The following is a 26387-nucleotide window of genomic DNA, read 5'->3' on the forward strand; positions in this document are numbered from 1 at the left end:
AGAAGGTCCTTCGCTTCCTTCTTTTTATCTTCAGGCAGGTGTTCAAGAAGCGGTGCAAGATTTGACCATAACTGGCGGTTGTACCGCACCAGAATCACTAAAGCGCTGGAGGGCTTAATGGAAGTAGCCGCCATAGTGGAAAAGCGCCTGCTGATGCTTTCTAGCCGTTTTCCTTCCCTGTCTGGAAGCATTAAACAAGGGGCTGCTGGATTCCTGGACTGCCTATGTGCTGCTTGTATTATCAATTAGTTTATGCCGAGGATGCCAAATCAAGCATGCAGGAACAGAATCAGGCGCTTTGTATTTCTTCTCCATTCTTGGTACTACGGCTGAAACAGAGGCCGGATTCCTCATCAACTTTTAGTATGGATCGTACCGATTTCTTGGCAGGATCTTTAAAACCTTAGAGGAAGCATTCGATCTGGGTTACGGGCAGAGGTAAATTAAATCTTTTGGACGCTCTTTACAGTAACTCATGGAAACCTCCAATATCTCCGGGAGGAGAATTCGCTGGAGGGGGAGAAGACGACGGTGAAGATGGAGCAACGTAGTCATCCTATTCCCAGCCAACCAGGTCTGTATCCTGGATGAGCTCTCCCTCCCCAGGCTGATCATCAGCCTCACTTTCAATGTAATCTCTTATTGGAACACTCCAAGGGGTGGTCTCTCCTCTTGTTTTGTAGGTGGCAGAGTAACCACTGGCAGTGGTGAGGAAACCTGTATGCTAGGCCCCACCGGCATGAGTGGAACTAGGCGTGAGTCCAAAACACACATAATCATGGACCATGTACCTAAGGTCAGTGACTAGGTTGGTACCAACATGGTATCTCCCTATACTTCCTAAAGTTCCTCGAATGCTTCGTACGGGAAATGCTCCTAAAAAGAGCCATATCATTATGTTTAATGATGACCCGTGAAGGAGTAGACCCTTCCATGAACTCTGAGGCGTCCTGGATGTGTGAATCATCCTCATCATCCGTGTCCTGGCATTTAACCCTAAGCTTTGATGGACAGTAAGCTGGACCAAACAAGCTCTTGTTCCCCGATTCCTCCAGATCCAGAAGGTGAGATTACCCTACAAAGAACGGATGGCTGGGTGTCAATTGCGCAGAGTTGTGAGAGTAGTCAAAATTCAAAACAATCCAGTTGCTCCAAGAATATGGTAACGGCCATCCACCATATACCAGAAGGTATAGGCAAACTCTACACCATTTAGACAAAAGAGAATATATCCTGAGCATGTTCCACAGTAAACAGTTAAAGTTCTTAATCAATTAGAACCAATAGTCTTCATAGTCTTCTTTTATTTCTTTAAACCTTCTCCAAGAACAGTCCTAGCCGCCAACATGTGTTTCGTCTTTTTGTGGTGTAAGCCACAGACTTCCCCAGGGCTAGAATTTATAATACACAAGAGACCTGTATTAAAATGATCTTTCTATTGTGGTGTTATACAACACGCACAACACACAGTTATAAAGTCCTTAACATAAAGGTGAAGGCAGAGGCTGTGGTTTTGATCACCAAAACGTGAGATACAAGCAATCCATTAGTAGTATATGTCATATACCAACCACAATTCCAAAACTGAGACGCCAGAGTAACAATAGGTTAAAACTCCAAAGTGCAGTCATGATAGACATTTCAAGCCCTAGGGCTTGATAGTTAATAGAAAAAGGGTGAAACCAGAGAACAAGCAACCAAGGAAAAGAAGGGGACAAAGGAAAATATAACCATAAAAAGAGAGAAAAGCTACAGTCCCAATGAGTGCATATTGCACTGGTTAAACCTCTCGCGGACACAGTCAGTAACCCCAAAATGCGTCAAAAACCTATAAACTGTGAGCCATTTATAAGAAGATAAGAAGTTGTGTTATTAATAATTCGAATTTTGCTGTTAATCTTGGAACGTTTAGAAATATTAGGGGAGTTGCTAGTATTAACACAACTTCTTATAAATTGCTCACATTGCTGAAACCGGGCAAACCCGCAGATCAATGCAAATCTTATAGGACACTATCCCCTATAAATACTGATACTAAAACCCTGGCTAAATTGTTGTCAAACCGTCTTTGTCTATTGATTGACAAACTGGTGCTCCCCGACCAGTCTGGGTTTATGCCAGAGACAGCCACATCCCATAATCTTAGAACGTTATTTTCCATTCTACAGGCAGTGAACCCCAGGTTGAAGTTCGTGGCGGTGTTCCTCGATGCCTCTAAAGCTTTTGACTCCGTGGAATGGGACTACCTCTTCACCATTTTGCAGAGTATGGGTCTTCCCGTAGGCTTTCTCTCGTGGATTCGGCCCCTGTACACCGCACCCACTGCGAAAGTCCTGATCAACGGACACACCTCCTCAATTCCTCTATCCCGCGACACACCAGGGATGTCCACTTTCTCCCCTCCTTTTTGCCTTAATTATGGAGCCCCTGGCAGCAAGACTTGGACAGCATTATAATCATATAGGCCTTAGGTGTCTACTACGCCCGATACTTATTTTGCTCTACACGGATGATGTTACTCTCTATGTTAAAGACCCATATCATAATCCCAATCCCTTATTCCGAGAATTTGTCAAGTTCGGCGGTCACTCGGGTATCCATATCAACTGGTCTAAGTCACAGATATTCCCATTGACGGATTCTGTTAGTCCTTTCGATATAGACTATTCGCTCAAGTGGTGTGATGCTGATGTCAAATATTTAGGTGTCCACGTATGTACGGATCAGAACGAGCTGATGAGGACGAACTATGGATGTGCAATGGAACACATCACAAATTGTATTACTCGGTGGATTGGCCTTTCATTAAGTATGGCCGGTCATGTGTCTCTTATCAAAATGGTGACCCTCCCCAAATTTTTATACCTCTTCCTTAACATTCCTTATGATCCTGGTAGACATTTTTTTGCCTCACTGAGGTCGGAATTGATTTGCCTGGTCTAGGGCGGCAAGCAACCCCGCATACAATGGGATACATTAATGAGACCTTACTCCCAAGGGGGATTAGACATACTCAACTTCAATTTGAATTATCTCTGCACCCACGCACACTATGCACAATTTTGGTTCCATTAAGCTTGCTATACTCCCCATGTAGCTACTGAACACTGGTTGGCAGATCCTATCCCACTTGACTGGGTCCTCTTATCTAGTGCCTCCCCTCAGGCGAGCTGCCACTCCTCAGTGGATTGCACGATCATGGCCGGGTCTCGTATCCAAGATCGTATGCATACACCTTGCTTATATTCCCCTGTCCTGCTGCTCACTTATCATCCGGATATATCTCTGCTACAAGAGGGCATCTTCAAGAAAGTAGCCAGTGCAAGAAACCTTCACTACTGGGGAGACCAGTACATTCATGGGAAATTTTGCACGCTCCAACAAATGTGCCCTGATCCATGGCCATCCGCCAAGGAAACCTTTTTGTATGCTCACCTTCGTCACGGCATCCAGGCTAGCACCACTGCATATCCCTCTGAGCCCGCAACACTGGCTCCTCTACATCATATTCTACGGGCACCCACTGCTTCACACTTAGTTTCCACACTTTACCACACTCTATATTATGACGTCAAATACCCTCCATGTGCGGTGTGTAATAAGTGTGCGCTGGAACTAGGACAAGACATCACTGATGCACAATGGCTGTTTTGCTGTAAACAGACAGAATAGATTTCCTCCAAATGCTGACTCCGAATTATTCATTATAGATTTTGGCAACGCAGCTACCACACACCGGCTAAGCTCCACAAATTTGGGTTGAGAGACCCAGATTATGTGATGGGTGTAACATGGAACACATCGATTTTTTGCACTTAGCCTGGGAATGCTCAGATATACACACATATTAGAGGGGGAACATCGTTTACAATGCGGTGTTTACACCGCAGTACCTTAACAACGCTGCCATTACAACGCAAGTCGTTACTAAGACTTGCGCTGGATGGCGCTGTTGGTTAAGGAATATTGTAATTTTATATTCCAACACCTTCCCTACTGTTACGTGGACTGGTGTTGGAATATAAAATTATAATATTCCACAATCCGCGCCCTCCAACGCAAGTCGTTGTAACGACTTGCGTTGTAATGGCAGCGTTGTCAAGTACCGCGATCTAAAAGATCGCGTTGTAATGACATACATCCTATTAGAGTCACGTCTTCACAGCTCTGGATGCTAAGACCTCGCTGCCCATTTCTACATCCCCCCTTGTGGCCCTGCTGGGGTATACAGTGCAAATCCCAATTGAACACGTAAATTTGTCTCCCTCAGCCTAATCATAGCCAAGCAGCGTCTAGCTTGCAGATGGGGAAGGGGACGAGCGCCTAAATTTAAAGATTGGCTGTCAGACATGATATTTTGGCAAGATCAACTCTGTACCTATGCTGAACTGCTCCCAAGATCCTCCCACCCAAGAGACATCTAGGGCCTGCTTCAGACGTACTTACTAGAACGCTGCAATGACAATGCACGTTTACTCTAGGGTCTAATCTCACTCCCCACTGCCTAGGTTTATCTGCGTATATTGTGCCACTTCCACATGTAATCATATTAGATCATGGCTGATTCCCTCAATGGGGCTGTATCCCCCCCCCCCCGAGGTACCAAACTACTACAAGTTGTGGTGATATATTGTGACTGTGTTAGCTTATTTTTTTCAATTTGCTTCACATTCATTTTTCTGTACCTCTATACTTCATCATGCAAATGCTCTAGATAGCTGATGGATGGCCCTAATGTTTGAACCACTGTGTAGGGCGTATTCCCCCACATGTCAGAGTCCGGTATGTGTAATGGTACCTACGAATTCATACTCCCTGAACCAGTTCCCACCTACGAATTCATACTCCCTGAACCAGTTCCCATCAATAAGTGATATTGCCTTCCTGAACCTGTTGACAAAGAATAAATCAGGCTCCCCCAGAGACTGTTGCCCCCCCCCTTGGAACCTGAGAGAGGTATTTCCACTCTCCCTGGTCCAACCTTATTTCTCATGAATGAATCATTGTCTCAGGGCAGTGTCCCTGACACTTTCAAGGAGGCTATTATCATTCCCCTTTTGAAAAAGCCTAGGGCGGATCCCGAAGGACTATCTAACTACTGCCAGATATCTTTGCTGCCTTACTTGGCCAAGGTATTGGAAGCCCATGTGGCTAGATGTTTATCCTCCTTTCTGTAACGATCCGAATGGCTGGACTCCCATCAAGCAGGCTTTCGGCCAGCCCATTCTACAGAGTCAGTTGTTCTGACGGTACTGGATACCCTGCGAGGTGGAAGGGGTCACTCACAAGCCCTGGTACTCTTGGATCTCTCCACTGCGTTCGACACGGTTGACCATAATATATTGGTCGACCGTGTCGAGAGAGCAGGAATCCAGGTATCAGCTCTTAAATGGATCTGTTCTTTCTTGGAAGACCGACCCCAAGCAGTTCGCCTAGGACTATTCACAACACCCATGGCGAATACAGCTTGCGGTGTGCCACAGGAGTCTTCACTTCCCCCCCCCATCTGTTTAAACTTTATCTCTTTCCTTTGATCCATGCCCTTAAAGAAAAGAAAGTTTGCACCTTTAATTATGCGGATGATTTCCAACTCGTGTTTCCTATTAGTAACACCCAAGAATCCATTCTTGACTTTCAGGCTACGATGCTGTTCATCCGCGATTGGATGAACAGCAATCACCTGAAGTTAAATCCGGACAAGACGGATGTGATTCTAACAGGGGGCTCTGTGCATCCCTGGAGCACCTCCTTCTGGCCTCAGGAGCCGGAACAGCCCCCTCTGCCCTCGGATTCTGCCAAAACATTGGGGGTCATCATTAACAGCGACCTGACAATGAAGTCTCAAATTGGTGCTGTGATCTCTACGTTTCCAGATGAGGAAAATAAGAAATAATTAGCAGGTCCTTCACACAAGAAGGTAAGATACAGGTGGTTTTAGCTATGGTGATTTCACATATAGACTATGCAAACTCTCTATATTTAGGCATTCCATCTAAACTCACCCACCAACTGCAACTGGTACAGAATCAGGCAGCACGACTGATTTTACAGGAAAACAGGCGCCAACAGGTCACCCCTCTTCTGAGGAAGCTACATTGGCTCCCAATAACTCAGAGATGCGCCTTCAAGGTGGGATGTATCATCTTTAAATCTCTGAATGGTAGAAGCCCTAAATTTGACAGGATCATTAAAAGCTACATCCCTACTCGCAATCTGCAATCAGCCCACCTGCAACTCCTTGCTACCCCATCATTCAGGCTGAAGCGTACCAGTGGAACTAGGTTTGCCATGCTAGGCCCCAGATACTGGAACTCCCTGCCCTTAGAAATTAGATCCTGCATGGATTTCATGAGATTCAGGAAACTCTTTAAAACATAGCTTTTCAGACAGGCATTCGAGTAATGTTCAGGGTTGTGGCATCTCTAGAGCAGCGCCATGAAACCAACCTGGTGTATGTACGCTTTGTAAGTGATATATAACATAACATAACATGCCCTTCTTATGCTCTAGTTGTACGAATCTTATATTTGCTGAAATGTATTGTATGTTCTCTATGGAAAATTCAATAAATAAATTTAAAAAATAAAAATAAAAATATTGGGATAGCCAGAGGGATTATTAAGGCAGTCACTTGCTTGTACAGGGCGATTGGAGGAGACTCTTCTAGACCGCTAGAAGGGATAAGGAACCAATGGGCAGAGGATATAGGGCGCCCCATAAAGGATAAGGACTGAGAAAATATATTGCAGCGGACACCAAGAGTGTCTAGAAACACACAATTAAGGCTCATAAGTTTTTACACGCTATACCAAGCATACATCAAACCGGAACCAATAAATTGGTATTTCCACAGAGAGGGCGTCGAGTGCCCTAGATGCAGGGAAGTAGGAGCTAATTTCATCCATATGCTGTGGAACTGTCGTGAATTGTCCCATTACTGGCAGAAGGTCACGAGAGACGGCCCGAATCACTGAAAAGATACTACCATGTACACAGACACACTGCCTGCTCAATATGTTCCCACACACGGCCAAGACCAAAGTTAGAGCCAGGTTTCAGGACCTGGCTTTTATAGTAGCCAAGTGGGAAATCACCAACAGGTGGAAGGCACCAGATGGCCCTAGCATCGCGAGGTGGAGACGGGAGCTGGAGAGATGGGCAGGCTGCAAGAGCAGAGTCCTGATGAGAAATGTGAGATGAGGCATAGGCAGACTAGAGAGGGCCTGAGAATGGGAGACACTGGTGGAGGAGATAAAACGTAGCGGTCAATAATCTTGCAACACCTCCCCAACGGCGGGATCCAGACAGGGGAGCCCCCAGGGACAGGACCCTGAACTTGACCCAGAGCTGAGAACCGGGGGAAATAGCCCACAGAATTAGCAAAGCCACCCGCACCAAACAGGACTAGGCGATGTAGACAGGAAGACTACAAAGCCTGCTAATGATTAAGAGAGAAAAGCGGCGAACAATAGAAGGCGAGGTTTGGGATGGCCTGCAGTGCGAGGGGACAGGGGGTAGTTGGGTAGTTGGTAGTTGAATGACCTCAACCAATTTGAAGCTATCTAGACTAACTAGTTACTAAGCAAAACTGGATGTACCTCAATAACAGATGGCTATGCAATGTAGGTTATGTAATCTAAATGGATGACAGTATAGGAACGTGTCACACCAAAATTCAATAAAATATGATTTTTTTTAAAATGAACATGTGAATGTAAACCGGTATTGAAGTGCAAATAATAAATGTTCTTTTTTATTCAGTGAAGAAAACAAAGATTACTTGTATACTTAACTAGTCAGATAAGGTCATGTAAGACCCCAGATTTAAGTAGAGTCAGCCTGGGTTCACCAGACACAGCGCTTCGTTACGAGGGTTATTTAAAACCGGATTCTTCATTTAGTGATAATAGTTTGTGTTAAATATACTGCATGTCCCTCTTTTCTAAGCACTGTAAAAACAGGAGTTCTCATTATAGTACTCAGTTTATTAATCTGCGTCATCCTTTCCCTGGATTTGAACCTGTGGCTGCTGGCATACAGTAATTTGTTAGCAGGGCAAGAGGTGTTGAAATTGCTGAGGCATCCTCAGATTCAGGGTAATATGAATTAACCATGCATATGGCAGGAATTGATGCTTCTTGTAGCCGATTTGTTTGTGCTAGTATGAATAAACAAAATAACGTTTGGAAGGTGCATATTCAACAGGCATTTAAGCATCCAAGATGTAACCGTTTATTCTCCAAATATGTCCCTACTTTGCAATGTTTGCAGAAACTTGCTGCGGAGTTGATAACATTTTATACACAGCACCAAACAGACCAGACCGGAGTCGTAGACGCCGATAAGCAGTAGGTTTTAATGTCACCTCTTTGCACGTCTGTTGGTCACATCGATCATACCATGACTTGCATAGAACCCATTCACGTTAAACAAGTCGATATGTTGCAGGGCGATATTAATTACTCCAATTGACTTGTATAAGATGGTTGTGGATGTTTCCCACGTTCATCCCTTAAAAGATACCAGTGTTTTTTGTTAGGACAGTCAACTGCGCGTTTCCTCGCATTGATTCAAGAATTCTAATGCGCTGCAGGGGAGAAAATATGTTTAACAAGCACACAAGTCTCACCTCATCCTATAAACAAAAAAACTTAAGCAAAAAACCCCAATATCTCACTCTGAGAAATGTGACACCTATTGTATTATAAATGCTTGTTTCTTGTATGGTGGGATTTTGAGGCGAGGTGCCAATCTAGAGCGTATGTTCCTTTGTTGAAAGTATTTCGTAATTTTATTCCCGATTAAGAGCAGCCCTGTTCCATGTATCACTTTGTGGGTGATACAAAGCAGTTTGAATGTGGATCTTCTGGCAACCGGTAACCAATGTAGAGTCTTCAAGGCAGGGAAAACCCACCCTTCAAGGCAGGGCAAGTCCACCGGACTACACTGGACAGACAACAGCTGCATCCATTTCACCTACAAGAAGACCACATCCCACCACCACACGCTACAGATCCCCCGCAGATGCTGGAGCAAAGTCACCACAGACCAGCTAACCACATCGCTGAGCCAGAACCCACCTGCCGACACCCCTGACACCAACGACGCAGCAGACAATCTCCCACAGCGGATCACCAACTGCGCCGACGACCTCGCTCCACTGAAGAAACCCCCAGGCAAGACTAGCAACAGAAAAACCTCATGGTTCACAAACGCCCTCAAAATCGCAAAGAAATCATGCCGAACCCTCGAAAAAGCTTGGCGCCAGAAGCGGACATCAGAAAACATGACAGCCCTCAAGAGCGCCACCCGCGAATACCACCAGATGATCCGCACCACCAAAAGGAGATCATTCAAAGAGCGGCTGGACAACAACTCCCACAACAGCAAGGAATTCTTCAGCATCGTCAAAGAGCTCTCCAACCCCAGCGCCAGCAACAACGACATCACACCGTCTCAAGACCTCTGCAACTCCCTCGCCACGTACTTCCACCACAAGATCGCAGACACACACGACAGCTTCGGACCCCAGACCCCGCCTCCAGTCACCAAACCAACAACTCCACCCCCACCCTCATCGCCTGGAACCCCCGCAGCACGGAAGACACCACCCACGTCATGAACACCATCCACTCCGGCTCTCCCTCCGACCCTTGCCCTCATCATATCTTCAACAAAGCCGCCACCGTCATCGCACCCCACCTCCGGAACATCATTAACGGCTCCTTCACGTCAGCCACCTTCCCTGGAAGGTGGAAACACGCAGAAATCAACGCCCTTCTGAAGAAACCAACAGCGGACCCCAAAGACCTTAAGAACTTTCGCCCCATCTCTCTTCTCCCCTTCCCGGCTAAAGTCATCGAGAAGACCGTCAATAAACAGCTGACTGCATTCCTCGAAGGAAACCACTCGCTCGACCCATCCCAGTCCGGATTCCGAGCCAACCACAGCACCGAGACCGCCCTCACCGCAGCCACCGATGACATCAGGACCCTGACAGACAACGGAGAGACAGCCGCTCTCATCCTTCTGGACCTCTCGGCAACCTTTGACACCATCTGCCACCGCACCCTAATAACCCGCCTCTACAACTCTGGGATCCAAGGAAAAGCCCTGGACTGGGTCACTTCGTTCCTCTCAGACAGAACCCAGAGAGTCCGCCTCCCTCCCTTCCGCTCCGAGGCCACCAAGATCATCTGCGGTCTACCCCAGGGCTCCTCACTCAGCCCAACCCTCTTCAATATCTACATGAGCCCCCTCGCCACCATCGCACGTAAACACAACATCAACATCATCTCCTACGCCGACACCCAACTGATACTCTCCCTCACCAAAGACCCTCGCACCGCCAAAGCCAACTTCCAGGACGGAATGAAAGATGTCGCAGAATGGATGAAGCACAGCCGTCTGAAGCTCAACTCGGACAAGACGGAGGTCCTCAGCCTCGGACAATCCCCTTCTGCCTGGGAAGACTCCTGGTGGCCCACGATGCTGGGCACCGCACCGACACCCACAGACCACGCTCGCAACCTGGGATTCATCCTGGACTCCTCCCTCACGATGACCAAGCAAGTCAACGCAGTCTCGTCCTCATGCTTCAACACCCTGCGAATGCTCCGAAAGATCTTCTGGTGGATCCCCACCGAAACCAGAAAGACGGTCACCCAGGCCCTCGTCACCAGCCGACTGGACTACGGGAACCCCCTATACGCAGGAACCACAGCCAAACTTCAGAAACGGCTTCAGCGCATACAGAACGCCTCCGCACGACTCATCCTCGACATCCCTCGCCACAACCACATTTCCACCCACCTGAGAAACCTGCACTGGCTCCCCGTCAGCAAGAGGATCACGCTCAGGCTGCTCACCCACGCACACAAAGCACTCCACAACATGGGCCCCGAATACCTCAACAACCGCCTCTCGTTCTACAGCCCCACCCGCCAGCTCCACTCCACCAGCCTCGCCCTCGCCACCGTCCCACGAATTCGCAGAGCCACCACCGGAGGAAGATCATTCTCCTACCTGGCAGCCAAGACATGGAACTCCCTCCCCGCACACCTATGACTGACCCAGGACCATCTCACCTTCAGGAGACACCTCAAGACCTGGTTATTCGAGCAGTAGTGGCACCCCCCTCCCTTCAGCGCCTTGATACCCTCACGGGTGAGTAGCGCGCTTTACAAATGGATTGATTGATTGAAAAGGTGGGCTTGTGGCTTTATATTCCAAATCCGTTGTAGTCTTTTCATAGTTAAAGATGACCTGTGGTAGAGACTGTTGGTGTAACTGAGTTTAGGCACAAGAGAGATAGTAGCCTGGACCTTGTGTGGAAATACCAGGTGGGGGAAGATACCTCGCAGAGTTTTTATAGTACTGGAGCTAGATCTTACTAGTTTGTCCACTGGGTATTCATTGGTAGCTTGGAGTGCATGACAATTCTGAGGTTTCTTACTTTCTTACTTTAGGCGGTGTTCCCAGATAGTCAGGCCAGGCGGCGAGTGGGTCATAATTGTTAAATCGCCACACATGAGTATTTCCGTTTTGGAAGCATCCAATTTGAGATGGCTCCACATCATCCATTGATCGACATCTGAAGCAACTTAAAATTTTTAATTTTTCCAATTTCTTTGGGGCTTTTCAGCTGAAGGAGTATTTGGGGGCATCTGCATTGTTATAGCATGTGAGGGGACATTGATTGAACAGTGCCAGTAATTACTTCATGTGGATGTTGAAAAGCATGGGTGTGATAATAGAGCCTTGAGGGTCCCCTTGCTTTTGTGAAATATGGTTTAGATGAGAAAGGGGGGCATGGATGACATTAGTTCTAACACACTATGATGGACGGAATTCAGAACAAATCAAAACATTCACCCCCAGTCAAGAGATCTGGGTTAAATCCATGTGTTTTTTGCTCGCCATGCCACCCCAGTTCAGACCTGGCCACATGCAAATCAGTTTTGACCCTGGTGCCTCATGGGACAGTCCAGCCCGAACTGCAAAGCCAGGTCCTCCCTGGACCAGAAACAAGCATCCTAGGACCGGTTTAGTTGTTTCACCCCTCATCTGCCAGGATAGCTTGAATCCAGTGGCACAATGAGCCCGGGACCCACTTCTGGGCATACCCGGTTGTAGGAGGGTGGATACCGGACTATGGTTACCCCAGATTTTTTGCCTAGTGTTTAGCTGGTTTTCGACTTAGTTGGCCTGGGATCCTGCTAATCAGGGTCCCGGGCTATCTGCTCTCTCTTTAAATGGACTCCATGTACCCTAGGTACATCACCAATTTGGTACTGGACACCTTGTCAGCCCCTGTACCATGCACTATAGGTGCTCAGGGCATAGGTGCATCCAAGGCCTACCAGGGGCTGCAGCATATCTTTTGCCACCCCTGGCTGGTACTTAAAATCGACACAACTGGCTGATCACTCAGCTGGGGCAAGGTGGTGTAATCACCCCTTGCTTAGATATAGTATACCTATATCTAAACCTATATCTGGACACATATATACCTATAAGTCACTCCTATGGCAGGCCTTAACAATCCTGGAGGCAGAGTGCTTGGTTTTATGTGAGATGGTGCTCTAGCACGAGCTGAGCCTGTCTGCAGAGGTCGGAACCATTTCCGTGCAGCTGTTCCAGTGATACTGCCATACCATATACTCTTAAGTGCATTATAATCCTCGCGGTTATTGCTAACTTTGGTTTGGCTTTATCAAAACATGTCATGTTTGGTGTCATACACTTTGGAATACGACCCCCTCGCCAGTTCTGGCGACGGGGGTAGCATTCCACCCTTCTAGAGGGAGAAGACATGTTACTTTACTTAAAACGCGGTTAATCATAACCAGAGCCTCAGCATCACAAAATGGATGCTGCTGCCACCGACACGAGTCTGGCCTCCTGCTGCTGACCAAAACTTGGCAGGGGAGGCCTGGACAAAGGGTTTCCTGTCACAGGGAGGTGCTACACCTCCCCAGACAGGAGATAGTGTATTGGGGCAGGGTGGGTTGAAAGAAACTAGACACTGCCTGGGACGCACAAGGTGTCCCAGGCAAAATCCAGTCAAACCGGTTCTGGGGCACTCCAGCCCCAGTCCTGGCGCAAAACTGGACAAAGGAAAAGGGGTGTAACCACCCCCTTCCTGGGTCCCACCCATAGGAGGGACCTAGCAGGTAATTCAGCCCCTTGATTTGGAATAAAAGGTAGGAGCTGTGCAGATGCACATCAGATTATCATGACAAACTTATGAAACGAAACTCTGGACCCTTCGACATCCTACTCGACGTAGAAGACTGAAGAATCTCCCTTGTGGTCAAGGAGTGAGCACCCTGTACAAACAGGCACCATCCAGTACCTCGACGTTTGCTTTGTTGCAGTTCCCGCTGGAACTCGAGCGACAGAGATCGACAAGACCCAGCTTTCCTGCATTCCAACAGCCCGATCCACAGTCCCTGCAAAGCTGAGACCCGTGGAGGCGACCTGAAGCGTGGGGCCGGCCATCTTGGAAAAACTACAAAGCGCTGACCGTGCAGCTCCCGAGTCTCCCTCGAAGCTGCGCATTGGAGTTTGAGAAGCTCCAGCCCCGAGCAGCTTTTGCACCGAAGCTCACCCCTCCACACTCAACGAGTACTGCGTGGGGCCCTTGTGCATTTACCTGCTCGACGCGTTGGTCCGGTGGCTTGCCCGTTGGCTAGTGGCCCCAGTACCAACGAACCTCTGAATTTACACCGCTGGTCTGGTTGCTGCAGACTGGCCTCGCACCCCTGAAAAGGAGCACCCGCTCTGACCTTGCTGGTCCAAGTAAGAAGCGATCTTCGAATCCTGCGTAGGTTGCCCTTGCCAAGGCTTGTTAACTCCGATCCGGAAGCCGACACCGCCGACAGCGAGAGCCTTCGTGGGACAGCTCGTGATTCACTCCAGGACATCCTCGGTGCCCCAGAGTCCACGTGGCATCGGAGACAAGCTTCGCGACAAGCACCGGATTGCGCCCGACATCGCCTGGTTCCTTCCTTGTCACTGGCTAGTGACCCAGACTCTGTCCCCTCTGCTTTCAGGTACTCTACATCTTCGATCCACCCTTGGATCACACCGGACACTTCTCTTCTGGACGCCTGCAGCATATTCATCTCCAGGCACCCTAGATCTTCACGACGAAACCAGACACGCTTTTTGCACCTGTGCACCCACTTCCTGTGGGTGAGGTAACTCTTGAACGCCGGTGCTCCTGTAGTGGTTTACACCTCTAGTGTCGAAGTCTAAAGTTTTGTCCTTCTAGTCCAGTCGGAAGACTCTTAAAACTAACTCGATAACTTTTACGCACCATTGACTTTGCATTGGTGCATGCGTGCGCTTTAAGCGCTGCACCCGAATCCCGCGGGCTACTCCCGTCCTAACTGCTGTTAGTCCAGTGTAGTCCCAGCGATTCCCAAGGCCCTAGGCCTTACCACTGATCGATTAGTGATACTTATACCACTTTTTTGATATATGGTTTGAGTGGCCACCGGCCCTATCCATAATTGTGCAACTTTCATGTTATATTGTGCTTTTTTTTAAATGCTTGTGCTTCATTACTCATAAAGAGTATTGGGGATTATTCTGAGAATAAATACATTTATTTTTAAAATATATAACTTGTGTGGTGTCCTTTCATTTGATATTACAGGATTGCATATGGTAAAACAGCTGGCTTCACATGCCCTCTTGAGTTAAGCCTTTAAGGCTGCTTAGTCCATGCTACCCCTAGGATAGCTTGTCTTTTAAGGTTGACTTACAACCATCACCATAAGGGATTTTTTGTACTGATACAAGGTGCCCACAGAACTGTGGACATCATATACCAGGCCAACTTCTCACACCGGTGCACTTAGGGCGAGGAAGCAAAAGACACACAATTGATGGACGGAATGCAGAACAAATCAAAACATTCACCCCCAGTCAAGAGATCTGGGTTAAATTATCATTCTTTTGCTCACCATGCCACCCCAGTTCAGACCTGGCCCTATACGAGTGGTACGGGTATGCCCAGACATGGGTCCTGTGCTCTCCATGCTACTGGAGTCAGGTATTCTGGCTGATGAGAGGTGAAACCTCAAAACAGGTCCTAGGATACTTGTTTCCAGTCCAGGGATGACCTGGCCTGGCAGTTCAGGCTGGACTGTTCCCATTGGGTGCAGGGTCAAGACTGATTTACATATAGCTGGGTCCAAACTGGAATGGCAAGCAAAAAAACGATGGATTTAGGCCCAGATCTCTGTACTGGGGTGAATGTATGGCATTGTTCTGCATTCTGTCCATCAATTGTACTTTTTCTATTTGTCACCCCGAGTGAGATGGGTATGCCCAGACAAGGTCCCGTGCTGAACATGCCACTGGAGTCAAGCTATCCTGACTGATGAGGGGTGAAACCGATAGCAGCAGATTGACCGCAGGCACATGTGGAGGACCTTGACAACAGGTCCAGGAAGCATAACTTTCGTATAAGGGGGGTCCAGACTGCCTCAGAAGCCTAAGATCTGGAGGAGTATGTTCTGGCCCTTTTCCACCTGAATTTGGGCTGCCCAGCAGAAGAAGAAATCAAACTCAATGCCATTGAGTAAGGCCACCATGAGCCACGAAGCAACCTCCAACTGATATCCTGGGGTGTGTCCATGATATTAAAACTAAATAAAACTATCCTATGTCAAGCTGGTGAGGTCCATCCGTTGCAGTTTCAGGGTCATACACCCCAGCTACACCAGGATCTGGCAGTGATCACTACATAAAAATAGACTTTCGCCCAGTTGCAGCTCACCTGAGGAACACTGGCACTCCTTACTCCCGGGGCCACCCCTTCTGCCTCATATTCCATCTAGGGGGTAAGACTTACAAACTACACTCATTGGTAGAGGCCTGCAAAGTACTAGACATTAATTTCACACAACAAGGGTCGCAGACCTTGTCGACATGAGAGACCAGCCGGACAGAGCGGCGCAGGGAGTGCCACAAATCAACCCAGGAGGGTCATCACCCTTACTTGGACACCATTGCATGGTAGCGTGCAACTGTTCTTTGCTCCCTGTCTGGAGACGGAGTGGATATCTCTGTACCTTTACCCCAGGGGTATAATACGAGGGTCTGAATGTGGTGGGTAGACTTCAGAGGGCGGGGCGGGCAACGGGACCCATGTGGGTTATGTTGATGGATGTGCCTAATGTTGTAACCCCCACTTCTATGTTTCCACATCTGATGGACTATTTCCCTACTCTCTAAGGTTGTTTTTCTTCCAACATGCATGTGCACACATGAGTGTTACCTGGGGTGGTGGTCCTTTACCTACACAATGACCTGACACATCTATTCCAGTCTATCGACCTGGTTAAGGGGGCGTCCTGAACATAGCAAGTGTCTTCCACTCACTTCCCATAGAGCTTAAACTGTTAAGCCTCAATGTTCAAGGCCTAAACAACCCCACAAAGATTAGCCATCCTTTCATTGCTTGAAAATGTGAGAGGGGAAATCTTCCTCCAACAGGGGACCTATTTTCTGTGCAAAGATATCTATAGGATACAAACCAGGTGCTTCCCACAGCAATGCTGGTCATCCGGTATCACTAAGGAAGGTGGGTAGCCATTCTCCTCTCCAGAAAACGTCCCTGGGTCAGTGAAGATTAAGGGCCGTCTCTTGGCCCTTCTGCTGCGGGTGGGTACCCATCATTTCACACTTGCTTCCGTCTACGCACCCAAGAGTTCTCCCTGATTGGTCCTCTGGCTTAGGTCCTCCAGATGCAGCTGTGGTGGTGGGGGGAGATCTCAATTTGGTGATGGACTCTGGGATGAACCACTCTGGGCAAAGATCTGGCCAGACTGGAGCTTTTTCGCCCGAGGGTCTCAGATTGTGGTTTGTGCGACTTGTGGCGTTGGCGCCACCCAGGGGATAGGGACGATACCTTTTTTTCCACGGTTCACAAGAGAATACCTTGCTACATCAGGTGATAGACACTAAAATTGATTACCGTTCCCTCTCCAATCATTCGCCTATTACTCAGACGCTCCACACGCCTTCCTCCACCTCTCCATTCCCGGGTTGGTGGTTTCTCAACACCATGCTTCCGTCCCCCACAACAGTGAATGTAGTTTGGACAGTGCTTAAGGATTATTTAGCCCTTCACGATAAAGGGCCATCTCACTAGCATCAGTATGGGAGGCCCTGAACCTGGTCACCAGAGGTGAGCTCATTGCTTGTGCAGCACCCGAGAACCATATGTGGCGCAATAAAAGGGTGGCTCTTGGAAGGAGGCTCTCTTGAGTTAGAAGCCACCCATAAGAGATCAGGCGCCCCTAGGGTGTGGAGAGAGTTGGAGGAGGAGCGCCTACAGCTTCAGTGGTTAGACCTAGACCAGGCTGAATATGCTATGCTGCGTCTTAAGCATAGATTCTATTTGGCCAACAACCGGGGGAGGGGCGGGTGCGGGGGGGGTCGTATGTCAGACACCAACTTCGCAGTAAACAATATGCATGCTCAGTATGGACAATCACAGCAGACTCCGGGGCAAGGTCAGAGACGCTGAGAGCATCGCTACAGCTTTTCAGGCATTATATGCCTCCTTGTACTCCTCCGCGTACGGCCGGACCACTGACTGCCAGGATTATCTTAACGGGGCTGTCCTCACTCCCCTTCCTCCCGCCGATACATTAGATAGACCAATCCGAATGTAGGAGTTGATCACAGCTATTGGCTGACTGAAACCTGAAAATCCCCCGGCCCAGACATTTTTAGTGTTGAGTTTTACAAAACTTTCTTCTCACATGACTTTTCAATTCTCTCTCTGACTTGGGCACTCTGAGTCTATGCTCGAGGCTTCTATTTTGGTGATCCCCAAACCCAGTAAGGATCCCACTCAAAGCGGGTCTTAAAGGCCCATCTCGCTGCTGAACATCAATTTGAAACTCTTTCAAGAGTCTTGGCACACAGTCTCAATCCTCCTATGCCTGAGCTCATTGATTCAGATCAGTTGGGCTTCATCCCCTCTCGCCAATGTGGCGCTAATAGCAAATGTATTTGTCATCTCATAGACAAAGCACAACGGTTACACAAAGAGGTGCTTTCGCTTTCCATCGACATGGAGAAAGTGTTCAACCGGGTCCATTGGCACTACCTTGGAGACTTTGAAGCGGTTCGGAGTTGGTGAGAGGTTTGGGAAGTGAGTTTGGTGCATCTATAGCGCTACCCGTGCATCGGTCAGGGTTAACCAAGCCCGATCCCAATGCTTTCCCATGCCAGGAGGCACCTGTCAGGGCTGCCAAATCTCCCTGCTCCTTTTTGCACTCTACATGAAGCCACTGGCACAAAGGTTGAAAGATAACCTGGCAGCTATTGTCATTCCGTTTGGCCCTGGTCGCCATTTGGTCAGCCTATGTGTCGATGCCGATATTTTTTGGGTCACACAGGATTTTAACTTAATTTTTGGCTATCGCAGCGGAGCTCCAGACATTTGGTTCTGTTTTGGGTTAACAGGCCAAAGTCCCAGATCCTGAATCTCACAGCAACCTAGAAGACTGAGCACGTTCAGAAAGCTCAGTTCGCTTTCAATGGGTGTCCGAGTTCTTTCCTTATCTCGGTGTCTACATTGCAAGACGCTACCTAGGACCGTGGCAGCCAACTATGCGTCTCTAACCACCCAGATTTGCAAGGACCGAGCAATATGGAACCGCTTACCCCTTTCATGGCTTGGCTGGATTGCAGTTTTGTGGCCATCTGTCCCCGCGTCCGCTACATCTTTCAAACTTGTGTTGTTCCCACCTCCCGGCGCAATTTGCTCACTCCAACTTGATATTAACAACTTCATATGAGGAGGCAAGAAACCTAAACTCCAGAAGCACTTAATGTAACAAGCGAGACGGAAGGGAGGACTGGCCGCCAGGCCATGTTGTGTAGTTCCCAGGACCCCCTAGGACCTGCACATTTTGGTTGACCTAAACTGAGGGCTTGGTGTGCAGACAGACTCTGGACACCCCCATAGGATGAGTCAGCCATTAGACCAGCTAGCTCTACAGTGCCACTAGTATGCCCCCGTATTCTATAGTGGTGTATGTAGTTTCTGGCAACCACTGAACATGACAACCCAGATTACTCTGATATCGTGGAAACAACACAGTATCTTTCGCTCAGTCACTCGTGCTTGCTTTTCTCAGAATACACAGAATGACTAATTGAACGGTTTAAATAATTATTTATTGGTCAAGCATCATTCTAGAATGAAACATGTTAGCTGTGACAATAAAAAGACAGGAGCAGACAAATATGATCACTAGTATCAATATTGTAAATGGCATATACACTTCTACCATAGATGAATAAAAGCATAATATATAAACAAAAACATTGGCAAACTCCTACAATGCGTAGCCTACCTAACTGTGCCTAGCTAGATGTGTAGGTGAAGCACGTATGTGTAAGTGCTAGGATATGTCCTAATGGAACCTAATGGAGCCAAGAATTCCCCAGGAAAGTACTAACTACTCACTTGATGGTTCTGAATGAAGAATCCAGTCTCTGCGTCAAGGATGGTACCCCGCAAGGGATGTCAGATCTCGGCTTGTCGAAGGATCAGCCGGCAGAGCCTAGTTTCAGCTTGGAAGGAATTTTCCTCCGTTTGGATATTGAATTTCGTGTAGACGATGTGTGACACTCTCGTGTATCTGGTGTCTCCACCGTGATGTATTCATTCAATTCTGCTGTCACCAGAAATTGCTTAAGGTTCTGGCGAGATATTGTTACTTCTGCCGTGCTGTCTAACTTCGTCGGAGCCCATTCCCCGTTCAGAAGCGGAGTCCTCACTAACCTGTGCATTTCGAATTTTAAGCCAGCTACTTTCTTCTTTTTGAATTGAGTCTTTGCTTTAGGTTGCTCTTCCTGTTTGATAATGAAATCTGAAGTGTGATGGGTTTCCTTTTTTCCCTTTGGTCGATCTTCAATTTTTTGTTGTGACCGTCCTTGCCTCTCCGAGATTTTTGATGAATCCTGAAAGGAACTAAAAGGAACTTGTATCAGTATCCTGATACCCGTCAGGTTTCCTAATGTTATCACGATTCCTATGGTTGTACCTCTTTTCAGAGGACTCCCGTTGGGGAGACCCACGCCTTAACAGTCGAGTGTTTCTGTTATTATTGTTTTTAGGTGGACTATTATTCAATTTCTTTTTAGAAGAAATGGGAACTTGCTTTGTGTTCTCTTTCTCAGAACTACTCAACACTAGTGGTTTCCCTGGTTTGGCCCCAAACTATCTCTACCTGGTAAAGCATAGGTGTCTGCGATAATTTTTGGTAGTGCATCCTCTTGGTTCACATGAGGAGTTTCCCTTAGGCGTTGGCGTATAGCCACTACTGCTGCTGCCCACTTGATGTTGCTCAGCATAATTGCCAAGACTTGGTCAAAATTACCCATCAGTTTAATCCCCAAGTCCAAGGCAGGTCCTGTCCCATACTCCTTTTGTATTGGTTTTAATACTTCAGGAATAGCCGATATGGTTGGGTTACAGTGTATACTGCAGCAAAGATTGTTCCCCCTGTGGTACTAGGTCCTGAGGGAACCATTCCCGTTGGCAAGCAAATTACTAACATTCTGTGTTTTTCCTGCGGACCCGTACGGGGAAATACTGCCTACAACTGTGCTATTTTTAGGGCATCCAGAATGGGACATGATCCCTTTTTGATGGGAAGGCTCCCATTATTGCCTTTAGAGTTTGTGGACTAATTATTGGTGTGGGCTGGGTCTGGACTAATCCAAGTGGAGCAGCTCTCGCAGGTTGTGATGAGTGTTCACATGACGAACTGGGCAATAGGTCTATATAGCCGGACTATTTCTTTGTATAGTGTTACGCACTTCCCCTACTGGGAGTGTGTCTACCTCAGAATGTGAAGTGTAAGCAATTAAGACCAGCCATGTCGCACCTCCTATGCCAAACGGATCTAGTCTTATGCCTGAAGTTGTGCATTTGAGGGCGCCTCTAAACCAGTTTTTATGTTGCTGGTACGTTAACAGGACTTCAAAGTCCTCGTATGGGATAAATTCTTCCAGCGGATCCACTTCAATTTATTTATGGAATAATAGTGTCTGTGGATCTGCAGGTGGGAATTTTATCCAGGAATAGAATACCTCTGATCCGAACAGGAATAGAACACCTTGTGTGCCTCAGTCACAAAGGTAACATGGCCACCTGTTGCAGGTAACCCATGTTCTAACAATTTTAGAGCCACTGCCTGTCTGCAGTTCTCTTTAACGTTAAGAGCATTAGCAAACTCCTCCTCCTCCCCTGAACTATTTGATTGCTCAGTCATTTTTAAAGGAGGAGAGTAGAAAAGAATAGAAAATTGTTTTAAGTGATAGGGGTTTGCACGATGTTGGGAACTTTTCATCCTTCCAAGCTTGTCTAGACCGTAAGCCAATACAAAGGGTGTATCTGCTCAGATGAGGCGGATTATCCTCCCAACTTCAGAAGTCTCTGGAAAATGTGAGTAGGATTGTCTGAGAAGGCACGTCTGAACTACTCAGATTTTACTGTTAATATAAAAACCAAACCTGGTTCACAGCGCAACTATGGACTGGCGGTGCCCTTGCTGTGTGTCGCGCTATTACCAAACTACCCAGCTCTGCTACCTCATTGAGTGGAATATGCCCCTCTCTGGGAAACTTTGGGTCGTTATGGACCAGGCAGTGGCTGGCACCCACATTTGGAGGGAGATGTGGCTGCCTTTCCGACATAGGGCTTGGAGACTCTTCTCGTCTTCTGTGACTAGCACAACCCTGAAAGTATGGGTTGTAGTGGCAGTTAAAGCTGGCCTCACCTCTTTACCATCGCCCATGACACCTATTTTTGCTAACCCAGACTTCCCCCTTGGGATGGAGCAGGGTAGATTTCGAAGATAAACACCTAGGTTTCTAAAACATCTAGCATTTATGGCCATCTACGTGACCTACACTGGCTCAGGGTGGAGAATCGTATTAAATTCAAAGCCCTGAGCTATATGTTCAATATTAAATCTGGTACTGCTCCTAAATACCTTCAAGCACTAGTGCATCCTTATGTACCCACTTGTCATCTACGATCTCAAACCGCGGCAATTTTCTGTGTGCCGAGGTTTAAACTTTCTAGAGTGGGTGGGAGATCTTTCTCCTATTTAGGTCCATCTATCTGAAATACACTTCCCACCTTCATACGGAAAGAAACCAACTATGTGCGCTTCCGAAAAAATGTCAAGACATGGCTATTTGACCAGTAACATCTAGGATAGGTTCTGCGCTGCTGTTTTGCTCCATCTTGGCACCGGGAAACATTTTTTGGGTAGCTGCACGCCTTACAAGCTTAACAAATAAATAAAATAAAACCTATAAGCATTAACATTGACAGCGCCTATTAATCTCGGATTGCCAAGACCTATTGGCTTTGTCAGTGCTTGCTCCAGTCTATTAACACCCAAACTGAAAGTTATATAATGCCTCCCATGAGATCTGTCTGCCAAGTACTACTAGTGAGACTCAGGATTGTTGCATTGCCCAAGACAAGTTGTGACCCTTTGGATAGGAGCCATATCAACCACTTTCCATACTTAACATAGAATACAAATTATGGAGTAGGATTCTCACAGGTAGATTAAGGCCTTATATGCCCAGGTTAGTGTATATAAACCAAAACATTTTTACATATGTAATTAGTACGCCATTAAATATTAAACAATGAAGTCAATATTTTATTTGGAGTGAACAAGTGTCCCCCTCAAAAGATAAAGCAACCACCTGCTAAATGTTAAACAAATTAACTAAACCTGTGCTCAATCCCCGGTAAAGTGACCGAAAGCAGTCAAGCTCAAATCAAAGGCAACGTGAAAAGAATTGCATACATAGTAGAAAGACAGAAAAGAAAGAAATTTCTCTACCTATATATTTCAATTTGTACTATGTATCAAGTTTTCAAATATTGACACTCTGACTGGACCAGGGAAACAATGTGTCTAACACATAATCGTCCGTCACTTTCCTGAACGTGCTTCCGGCTATTTTACTGTTCGGACGCCGGGGCTATGCCGCTCCCGATTGACTGGGGCTCTTTGGAGAAGCGCCAGTGGGGTCTTGTTACACCAGCCAGCTGGGGGCTTACCTACCAGACACGCCCGGAGCAGCAGCGTCAGCGGGGGACTCGCTCTCCCGGCAGCCATACGCGCCGCTCACTCACCGCGTCATTCACCAGCGCCCGGAGGCTCATCAGGCAACAGAGCGCCTCCCGCAGCGCGGGACGCACGCGGGCGTGCCCGGGCACTGCCCGGGCCAGTCTGCGCCCTTCAGCGACTGGGCTGGGCCATCCCCCTTTCATTTGGACCGTTTGTGCAACAAGGAACCTTAAAGAACTTGGGTCTGCAAGTAAGACTTTTGTGTGAGAATTTATTGAAGGTTGTTGTAATAGTTCTTTTTTCCTTTTTTTATTGTCTGGGCTCCCTTGTTAAAAATGAAAAGGGGCCAAACTAAAGGAGGAGGGGGGTTAAGCGTCGCTGGGACCCTTGACACATTTTTTATTAGGGCTGAATCTGAACTACTACAGGAGATTGAGAAGACCCAAAAAAGGCTGTCCCTAGACTTTAACCGGGCCCCTGTGGGATTCTCTCAGCAGAGGTCGGTATTGACAGACACAATGGAAACAAGAGGGGCACAAAACACACACGAGGTCCAGATACTTAATCCAGCTACTGCATCCTTGCCTGTAGCTTCAGATACCTTAACCCCTGCTGCGGAAAATCCGCCCCCTAACCAACCCACCTCTACAAAGATCCTTACTCATCAGCAACGTTTAGCGCACGCAGGGAATGGTGGGGTTGCTGCCAGCACTAGTATTACATCAAAGAAAAGAAAGGCAGGCAGTACTCCAGTTACCACACATCAGGCTAGCAAGGTACCTAAAACTAGGGGCTCTCAGGGAAGGAAGGGCCGCCCACAAAACATTGTCACCCCAAGTAAAAATATGTCATTAAGTGTGAACCCACAGTACTCCCCTACGCAGGGAACGGAGGAACATTGGTCATCTCTTAGAAATAAAGCCCTCCATCATCTCGACAATCTAACTGGGTTGGGCAGCTGCCGCTTCAGAGATTTTAAAATGTCACGCAGAGTCCCCTGGATCGGGGACTCTGTTAAATTGAGTGGTGGGGACTGTGTGGTGCTTAATTTTGGGTCTCCGCAAACTGTTAAATTGATATTGAGAGGGCAGGGACAAGGAACCTAAGGGGTGTAGGTATTAATATATTACCCCTAGGGTTCTTTTATCGCAAGATATTACCAATAGAAAAAAGCAGGATAGACGTGTCTGGCAGGGTACAACCCTGGGTACCAAATGAAATTATTGTTCCAACGCAAAACAGATTTGAGATATTTACAAACCTTGAAGAGATAGATTGACTGGATCCCCCAGTAATAGCAGAGATTATCACGCCCAGTGGGACTGCAGCAAATAAGGAGTCTCTTGCATTAAGTACCCCGATGAGGAACACTCACGTAGGGACAAGGATACTTAGCTGGAACATCGCTGGGCTAAGTAACAAGGCCAACGACACTAAATGGAGGGACTGTCTCTCAGAGTGTGATATTATTGGGCTGCAGAAACCTGGGATATTAAAAATACATTTTTGGGGATGATTATACAGCATTTTGGTCACCAGCAATTGCTTCCACAATAGGGAGGGCAAAGGGAGGGTTACTGACCTTGATCTCCCTAGGAATTGAGGGCACTTATACTAAAGTGGAGACTGGTACACCTTATTGTTTGGCCGTACAAATCCGAACCAAGGATGCTGGTATTTGGCTCATTGTCAATTTTTATAATTATTTTGATCTTTTAAATGAACACTTAGTCAGTTTACATGATTTTTTGGAATCATATAGTAAAAAAACTACATATTGCTATTCGGTTCTTGTGCTGGGCGATTTTAATGTACACAGCTGCAAAGGAAATTGTTATGTTTGGGATAGTCTAGGATCAACTGACCAAGAGAACATACATTTTGAGCATTCACCACAGGGATCCTATTTGGAGGAACTGGTGGCAGAAAATGACCTGACTTACCCAAAGCAAACTGAGGGGGAAGTCCCTACTTTTAAAGGCAAGGGCCCTGGATCAACTATTGATTATATTTTTGTTAGTACAGCAGTGGCCCATAGGGTAAGTGGGTATAGTGTTTCCTGGTCTACCTTTAGTGATTACAACCCTGTCACACTGACCTTGGTAGATGATTTAAAGAAAAAGGAAAAACCCATTAGGACAGTGGGTATTCTAGATATACGGCCCACAGACCAAGCTCGTCGATTAAAATGGTGCCGGGTGGTGCCTCTTGAGTTTCATGACAACTTAGTAGCTAAGATTGGTCATGAAATGTCCATCTGTCTGACAGAGGACAGGGTGGATGAGGAGGTCTTGGTGGCCTATTCTAAAATCTGTGCTCAAATTGACAGGGATCTGAAACTGCCATGTAAGGGTCATGAAAGGGTAGGGGAGAGATGGTTTGACCACAATTGCTCCATAGCCCATCGGAAGTTATTGGCTGCATTGAAATCTACCCCCCCCCCCCCCCCGGACAAATCAGCAATAGCCGGCCTAAGGCACATATTTAAATGGCCTTAAGGAACCGGAAGAAGGAAATTAGGGAGGAGGCTTGGAATGAGCTTTTATCTATAGATGTAGTCAATAATAGCGCTAAATTCTGGACGGTGGGCAATAGGCCCCTTTTTCATGAAACCTGTAATAGCGAACTTGACTGTGGTATTCAGGAACAGGGCTGGTATAGTCACTTTAAACTATGATGGTGAAGATACATGTGTTGACCAGCACCTTAATATTGAGAAATATACCTTATCTTTTACAGAGTTAGAGGTATCGGAGGCAATAACCCAAATGACGAGCAATAAGGCCCCTGGACCGGACGGAATGCCGGCAGACCTTTTTAAATCTGACATTAAGACATGGTCAAAGATATTGTATAATGTCTTTGTCAATGCTTGTCAACTGGGTCTGCCTAACACATGGGCAAAATCCGTTATAGTCCCAATTTTTAAAAAAGGTAATAGAGGGGATCCTAGCTGCTACTGCCCGATATCTCTCATTGACTCCTCAGTTAAGGTATTAGGAAGGGTGGTGTTAAGCCAACTAACCGGTTGGCTGGAGGAGACAGGAACACTCTCTGTCGTGCAGTATGGTTTTAGAAAGGGGATGGGCACGATAGACCAATGCCTAAACTTGCAATTATTAATTAGGAAATACACAGTCGCTAAGAAGGGTGCACTTTTCCTGGCCTTTATGGACCTGTCCTCGGCCTTTGACCGAGTGAACAGGTCCAAATTGTGGACTATGCTCATGACTCTAGGAGTCG

At 47.1% G+C, this 26387-nt stretch overlaps 1 protein-coding gene across 6 annotated transcripts in view; it reads right to left on the reverse strand.

The window, feature by feature from the left end:
- The window catches only part of SEPTIN2 (septin 2), an 806446-nt gene that overhangs the window by 695190 nt on the left and 84869 nt on the right, over positions 1-26387 (reverse strand). Inside the window, exon 1 of one of the 6 annotated variants that reach the window (XM_078665714.1) lies at positions 19505-19681. The exons of the other annotated variants lie outside the window; for them this stretch is intronic. The gene's annotated coding sequence lies outside the window, so the exon portion shown is untranslated. Of the gene's footprint in view, positions 1-19504; positions 19682-26387 lie in introns of those variants that run through there. 6 annotated transcript variants of the gene reach the window in all.

This window comes from Lissotriton helveticus, chromosome 11 (genome assembly GCF_964261635.1).
Source record: "Lissotriton helveticus chromosome 11, aLisHel1.1, whole genome shotgun sequence".
Classification (NCBI taxonomy): Eukaryota; Metazoa; Chordata; class Amphibia; order Caudata; family Salamandridae; genus Lissotriton; species Lissotriton helveticus.